The sequence below is a fragment of the Anneissia japonica genome, unplaced genomic scaffold (assembly GCF_011630105.1).
Source record: "Anneissia japonica isolate Jap-2015-1 unplaced genomic scaffold, ASM1163010v1 scaffold93_len1081246_cov171, whole genome shotgun sequence".
Lineage (NCBI taxonomy): Eukaryota > Metazoa > Echinodermata > Crinoidea > Comatulida > Comatulidae > Anneissia > Anneissia japonica.
The window spans coordinates 330921-337992 of NW_022726429.1; the positions used below are offsets into that span (position 1 = coordinate 330921).

The window sequence follows — 7072 nt, forward strand, 5'->3', positions numbered from 1 at the left end:
GCATGTCCCAACATTATTTGGACAGGAAAATTTACGACAACCCCGCCCCCAATACCCCCTGTTGCCACTACTGACTGGCTATAGCTTCATTCCACCATACTGCAATCAACAACCAGATTTAAAAGAACACAGACCCACTACATTTAAGTTTTGAACATGGATAATGGTCCGTAGGTACTCCTGCCACAGCCATGGAGGGGATGAGGAAGTCTGAATCCACCAATCCCTCATGGTCTCCCCTTTTATTTCAAATTCTTGGATCCGCCACTGTATATGGTCTGTCTCTTATACACATCTAAAAGCAAAATACATTAACTTAAAAATCTGATAGTTTAAATTATTTGTGGTGCTGTTTGTTATTGCTAGTACCGATTATCAAATTTGATTCACTGACAATTTTAAAGGTTATTATGCAAATTGCTATTAATTTGCTATATCAAATTATAATTTAATATTACTTTAACGAAATTTATAGTTTAAAAATGGTTGATGTTTATTTTCTAAAGAAGCCAGTAGATGTGTATAAGAGACAGATTATATATAGTAAATCAAAACTCAAAATAAGTTTGTCTCAAATGGCATTGTGATGCTTGAGATGTAGATTCCAAAAAATATAAACTATATAAATAAAGTAAATATGGATTGAAATGAAACATTATTATAAACATTATTATGTATATCTATTTTGATATATTTTCATTTTCTTTTTTCCAAATCTGCTTTTCATTCAGAATATTGCCTTTGCTAGCCAAGCTTTTGCGCAATTGCAAGGTGCTGTGTTGCGGAGCAGTGATCGGGGTGGTCTTCGTGTCGAGTTTGCTAAGGCTAATATGGGAGAAGTAAGTACACAGTATATATTCATCTAAATTTTTTTTTTTGTTTATTCATCAAACAAAACAATAGCAATACAAACAATAAAAATTACAACAAACCTAAAATCAGAGATGGGATAAACAAAAGCAAACTGAATTACTGTAAAAGTTCCTCCACTTATTTAGGGAAAAATACATGAAATAAATATATCTATGTTCTATAAAGACAGCATACTACTGGAAAAATAAACAATATACTTTAGCTTCTATAATTGCAAATCTCTGAAGTATATACATTAAGAATAAATATAAAAGATTATTACTTTTTTTGACAATTCAAAAAAATATAAAATATTGATGTGAAATTTAGGCTTGGGCAAGTTGGCTCAAAATAGAGTGGGGGATAGTCTCTCTGTGTACTGCCTAATTTACTAACAAAATGAACCAAAATTACACAACAAAATTATTTTCTGATTTTTAAATTGTGTATTTTTCTATCTTTTCAGCCGAAGAGATTGGAGGTAGCCATACGCCAGTCACCAGGACAACCGCAAGTTCTATTCCAGTAATTCATTGTGTTGCTATGGCAATTGTAAATAGCCCTAGCTTGTTGAAAGTACTTGAAATCTATGCCATTGTTAATTGCCACTGATGGTTCACCAACAAGTTGTGTTATCTACACCTTTTCTCATGCCTGACTATCCATCCTGGAGATGGCCGGCACATTTTTATATCTTGTTACTGTGTTAATACGAGCCACCTTTTGGCAAGCTGATCGCCGTCCAATATAGAACAGAGTTTAAATTTAAGACAATTTTTGACAACTTGTGAAGTTTGTATGTGAGACTGCTTAATAAGATGACATTGTCTGGTACAGAGTACTGGATTGTCTTTTAGCCAGTTATAGCCTAACTGGTGTACCAATTGTAAAAGCAATTGTGATTGGTCTACCATTTATAACATTGGTTTACTTATTGTCACCGCAATTGTAATTTGTTTAGAGATTTTAGCGCAGCAATTGTAACTGATTTACAAATTCCAACTGGTTGTTACCAATAGCAACTAGTTGAAACTTGCTTTAACCAGTTGCAACTTGTTGTAACTGGTTTTGACAACTGCAACTAGTTGTAATTGGTTTAACTATTGCAACTAGCTATATCTTGTTAATCATTTGCAACTAGTTATAACTGTTTTTTCCCAGTTGCAACTAGTGTAACTGGTGTGGTTAATCAGTTGGCTCTAGATTCAACTTGTTTGGTACAATGCAATTATTAAAATTTATGCTTGGTAATCCAGTGGCCAAGTGCTAATTAATGTTGAAATGCATTAAAAATTAAATCATATTTCGAATTGAATTCAAAGCGATAGTTTTGTTTTTAGGGTAAGAGTACATTTTTGCCCCAAGAGGTAGATAGGTTTGTGTGCTATTAAAATATCTCTGTATATTTAGTAGAAAATTCAAAGAAAAATGTTTGTACCTGCAATTATTTCTCGGCAGTGTTGATTTTTTTAATTCTTGCTCAAGAGACTAGCATAATGGGTTAGATGTGCCAGTGCAATTTAATTTTATATTGCCTTTTTTTTTTTACTGTAGCGGCTGTTGCATATATACTTTCAACAGGCTTTCACTTGCCAGAGCTATCAAAAAAAATATTTCAAAGAAAAGCAAAATACATTAACTTAAAAATCTGATAGTTTAAATTATTTGTGGTGCTGTTTGTTATTGCTAGTACCGATTATCAAATTTGATTCACTGACAATTTTAAAGGTTATTATGCAAATTGCTATTAATTTGCTATATCAAATTATAATTTAATATTACTTTAACGAAATTTATAGTTTAAAAATGGTTGATGTTTATTTTCTAAAGAAGCCAGTTTTATTCCAACGAATAAATTTCTTTATTTCAAATTTGATTATTATATTATGTAAGAGTATCAGGTAGTTGTAGGATAACGTGTATGTTGTTGAGATAAAGGGGTTATGGGTATATTCTGGTGATGGCCAATGTGATATAGCTTTATAACAGGGCTGGTGTTCCTAAACAGAGTTTGCAGTACAATAATCGTAGATTCCAAATTATTATACCAAATACGAAGAATTTCTGCAACAAATTTGATACAGGAGAAAAGAATACTGTACTCCAGTTCGACATCACCTTTTATCTTCAAGGATATAATATCTTCTTTATTTTACCGCTTGCTTTTTTTTGCAGTTTGATATTATTTTGGCGCATATCAACTGCTAGCAAAGCAAGGCAACTTGGATTCAATTTTGCTAGGAATTCACTTTTACCGGGAAAGATTTGTCATTTAAATGTTACTTAATGTACCTCATTTGTTACCAGGGTAAAAAAGTTTATTGTGTTTATAGGTTTAACGAAAAATACTATATTTCTATTCATGTAAATGAATTATAAATGAGGTTGATGTTCAGCCGTTAATTCAAGGCAAAGTTATTCAAAGCAAATTTAAAATCAATTAACAGGAGGAAAATATTTAATTTTTTAAATAAAAATGTACTATGTATATACACTATAGTAATTTTGGTGTAGTGGTGTTAAGTGAAGTTTATTTATTGTAATTTGCTAGAATATTCTTTTTTAAATTTTAATATGTTGTCTTTTATTTTCTCTTGTTTTCTTACACACCAAATGTTTGTGTTTAATTAAACGAGTGAAATGAGAACATAATATATTGTAGAAATGACAATTTGTGTTCTATTTTGAAGGTGGATTTACATGTCTAGTTATTTGTACTATGTCCAAGAGACCAAAAATGTTAAAAGCTTGGAATTGAGTGGTTTTGTGCTATTTTTGATTCAAGTTTAAAGTATGCAATGTAGAAAAAAAACAAAAAAAACATGGGCTCTAACAATTTGGTAGAGGAGTGTTGTGTGCTAATTAAGTTGGTGTCGTTCCCATGAAAACCATACCTGGGAGCAAGTTCTGATTTAATTCAACTTGCTGAGACAATGGCGCCCTCTATACTTTATAGCACTTCAGAGTGTGCCTATGTGTAAAATGGTAGCTTAATAGTAATTTAGAGGTTACATACAAATACGTTCCTTGGTTTATTTTCATTAGGCTGAATTAAACTTCGAAAATATAGGTTATAAGGGAAAACATTTTTTCTTCAAAATGGACTGTAACTAATACAAGGTTTATTGACAGATGGGAGTTGTGTTTTCACTGCATTTCCATTGCTAGTCCATAATTGTGTGTCAATTTTACAGTTCTCTATTTTAATAAAGTTGGACTAAGTGAAAGCGATGCGACTCTTTCTGATTATTGAAGACTGGATGAAATAAGGTTATTGAAGATCAAATCAAATATCGTAACATTTATTAATACATTGCTCCCAGCCCACTCAATTCACAAAGGCAAGCTCAGTATTGCAAATAATTCTATTCTATCCATGGAGTGAAAACATATTCTTCCTAGATTCCTCAAACAGAAATTATTTATTTGTTTCATATCTACTAACAGACAGGATGCAAACATTTTACTTTTCGATGACTTAAACTAGCTACAGTTGTGGCTCCAGGAATTTTGCAACAGGGGATCCTAACCAATGGGAGGGAGAGGGGGAAGGGGAGATACAAATCTTGGGGAGATTTTATAGCTTAGCATGTCCCAACATTATTTGGACAGGAAAATTTACGACAACCCCGCCCCCAATACCCCCTGTTGCCACTACTGACTGGCTATAGCTTCATTCCACCATACTGCAATCAACAACCAGATTTAAAAGAACACAGACCCACTACATTTAAGTTTTGAACATGGATAATGGTCCGTAGGTACTCCTGCCACAGCCATGGAGGGGATGAGGAAGTCTGAATCCACCAATCCCTCATGGTCTCCCCTTTTATTTCAAATTCTTGGATCCGCCACTGTATATGGTTGCTGGCTGTTTCTACAATATCCTCATACATTTGTTTGTATCATCACCATGGATACAATAGAAATTTATGTATTTACTTCATCCTAGCCTTATTAGGCAATGCAGCTAGTAATCAAATATTAATAAATCAAAACTTCCTCAAATTTGAGCATGTTTGTTTACAACCATCATGCAATCCATAAAACATTTCTAAATTCATTAATCCTTCTTTCAACAAGGAATACCAATGTATTTTTTTTTAATTCAAAGAATGACTAACAATTCATTTAATTTTAATAAAAAATACTGAAAATATATTTCCTCATTACAGCCTGTGATAAAACAAATAATATAGAAAACAAACTATATTGTATTTTTACAACATTGAACAAAAAAATCCAGCGGTTTGAATTTGGTCAATAACTGTTACGTCTTTAATGAACAAAACAACTATTTTCACTTAATAGATATTAACAATAAATGCATAATTTACTATATACAACTCAATAATTGCAAATTTAAAGCCTCTAAGATGATTGATTTTCATGGTTAAGATATCAAAATAACTGTTCTTGCTAGCTCTGAATTAAAACTTTTAACAACAATAAACAATTAACACATATCATGCATAGAGTTTGTAAAAATAAAATGTTTGATAAAATGCAAAAGCTCAGCCTTTTTACATTTGTAATTTGAATATTCCATAATACTGCCGTAGTAATCAACAGATTGTGGAGCGTGTGGAAAGTGCTTTGCCCTAGGAAGCAAAGAAAATTCGGCATCCTCCCAACCTCAACATTCGAGAGTCTAATTAGCAAACCACTGCACAAACTGCATCCATGCTTACCAAAAATACAATTATTTCTCAAAAAAAAAATTAAAAAAAAATTAATTACCTTACTAACAGATTCACAACACCTAATGACTCGCACCTAAATACAAGGTAACCGCCGGCCTCAGACCTTGTCATGAATTATATAATTCAAATATTCCACAACGATATAACATGGTTCTTTATAGTAGTCCACTGGTGGCGGTTATCTCCCAATTATAAAGCAAAACTGATAGAAACAAATTAGGAATAGTATAGAAAAAATCTTTACTCATCCTGGCAAAGCTTAAACATCTTGCAACAATTGTTAACATCTAAGACAACACAGTCACTTCAAATCTTTACAATTTAACACCAGCAAAACGAACAATTAAGTAACAAAGTCTTCTGATGAAGAAAAAGTGTTACTTACGAAAAGGAAAGATAAGGTGTAAACACCTCTCCCTTCCCTAAATCACACATTTATCTTATGTGAAGCATTATCTAAATGTAGCACAAATCTATCCTTCAACTTTATTTGCAAATTTGTTGCTATACGTACTTCATTTAGAGGTCAGTGCATCAACATCAGCACGCCTACTAAATTACCCATAAGGTACTAGTAGGAGTATCCATCATTAACAGAGTTTTTACATCTGCTTCGCTGAGCATCATTACTCTACAATCATTACATGAAAAATAAATTCATTCAGTGATACAAAAAAAATTGGAGGGTATGATTGCTACCTTACATATAAAATATCAATGTTTTTAATCAACCAACTTTTTATTCTAAGAAAACGCATGGACACAAGAAGTAAACCACAGAATTTTAGTCATTTTTAAAAGACCTAAATAAGTAACAAGAGATGAAATTTAAGTATAATCTTGTTGTTTTTAATATTAATATTGACCACTAAGTAAACAAAATTTCTTAAAACTTATCCATTTGCACAAAAAAATAATTAATTTCTCCGCCCATCTTCAGTTGAACATTGATAAAGAACTTTATACAATGTAATTATAATCATTAACTAATAATTAATTATTTTGGTCTCAAAACCTTAAAATTAAGGTTAGATTAATAGTTTAAAATCATAATGATTATTTTTAATCACGTCATTCAAACGCACCAAAATTGTTGCTAACATAGAAAAGTTTATACAGAGGCACAGAAACTCATCAGCATTTGCTATTAATGTCTCACCAAATTTAAACTCCATTTCATTAAATTTAGTCATAAAATTAGGTAAAAATTCCCTTTAAAAATTGAGAACCTTAGTTAACATATTTCCATGGCAACTGATGATAAATTTAAATCAATGAATCATATACCAAAATACAGAAGGATTTGTTAACTAAAATTTGAATTGTTCTTATCTTACTTAAGTATATACAGAGAGGGTGGTATAATTCTAGTCTACATCTTGGCCATATTTTGTGAATGATACATGCCTCCAAATAGCCCCCTCAACATGTGTGCCTTCAAAGAGTGCCCTCAACATTTGCCAATTACTGTATAATTATGTTGAGAGCACCTTCAATTTTTACATGTTCCAGAATAG

At 31.6% G+C, this 7072-nt stretch overlaps 1 long non-coding RNA gene across 1 annotated transcript; it reads left to right on the forward strand.

Annotated features, from left to right (window-relative positions):
• The first annotated feature begins 703 nt into the window (after positions 1-703).
• On the forward strand, positions 704-4079 carry LOC117113176. Its single transcript, XR_004446159.1, has 2 exons — positions 704-839; positions 1319-4079. It is a non-coding gene; the product is annotated as an uncharacterized LOC117113176 (long non-coding RNA).
• The last annotated feature ends 2993 nt before the right edge of the window (positions 4080-7072 follow it).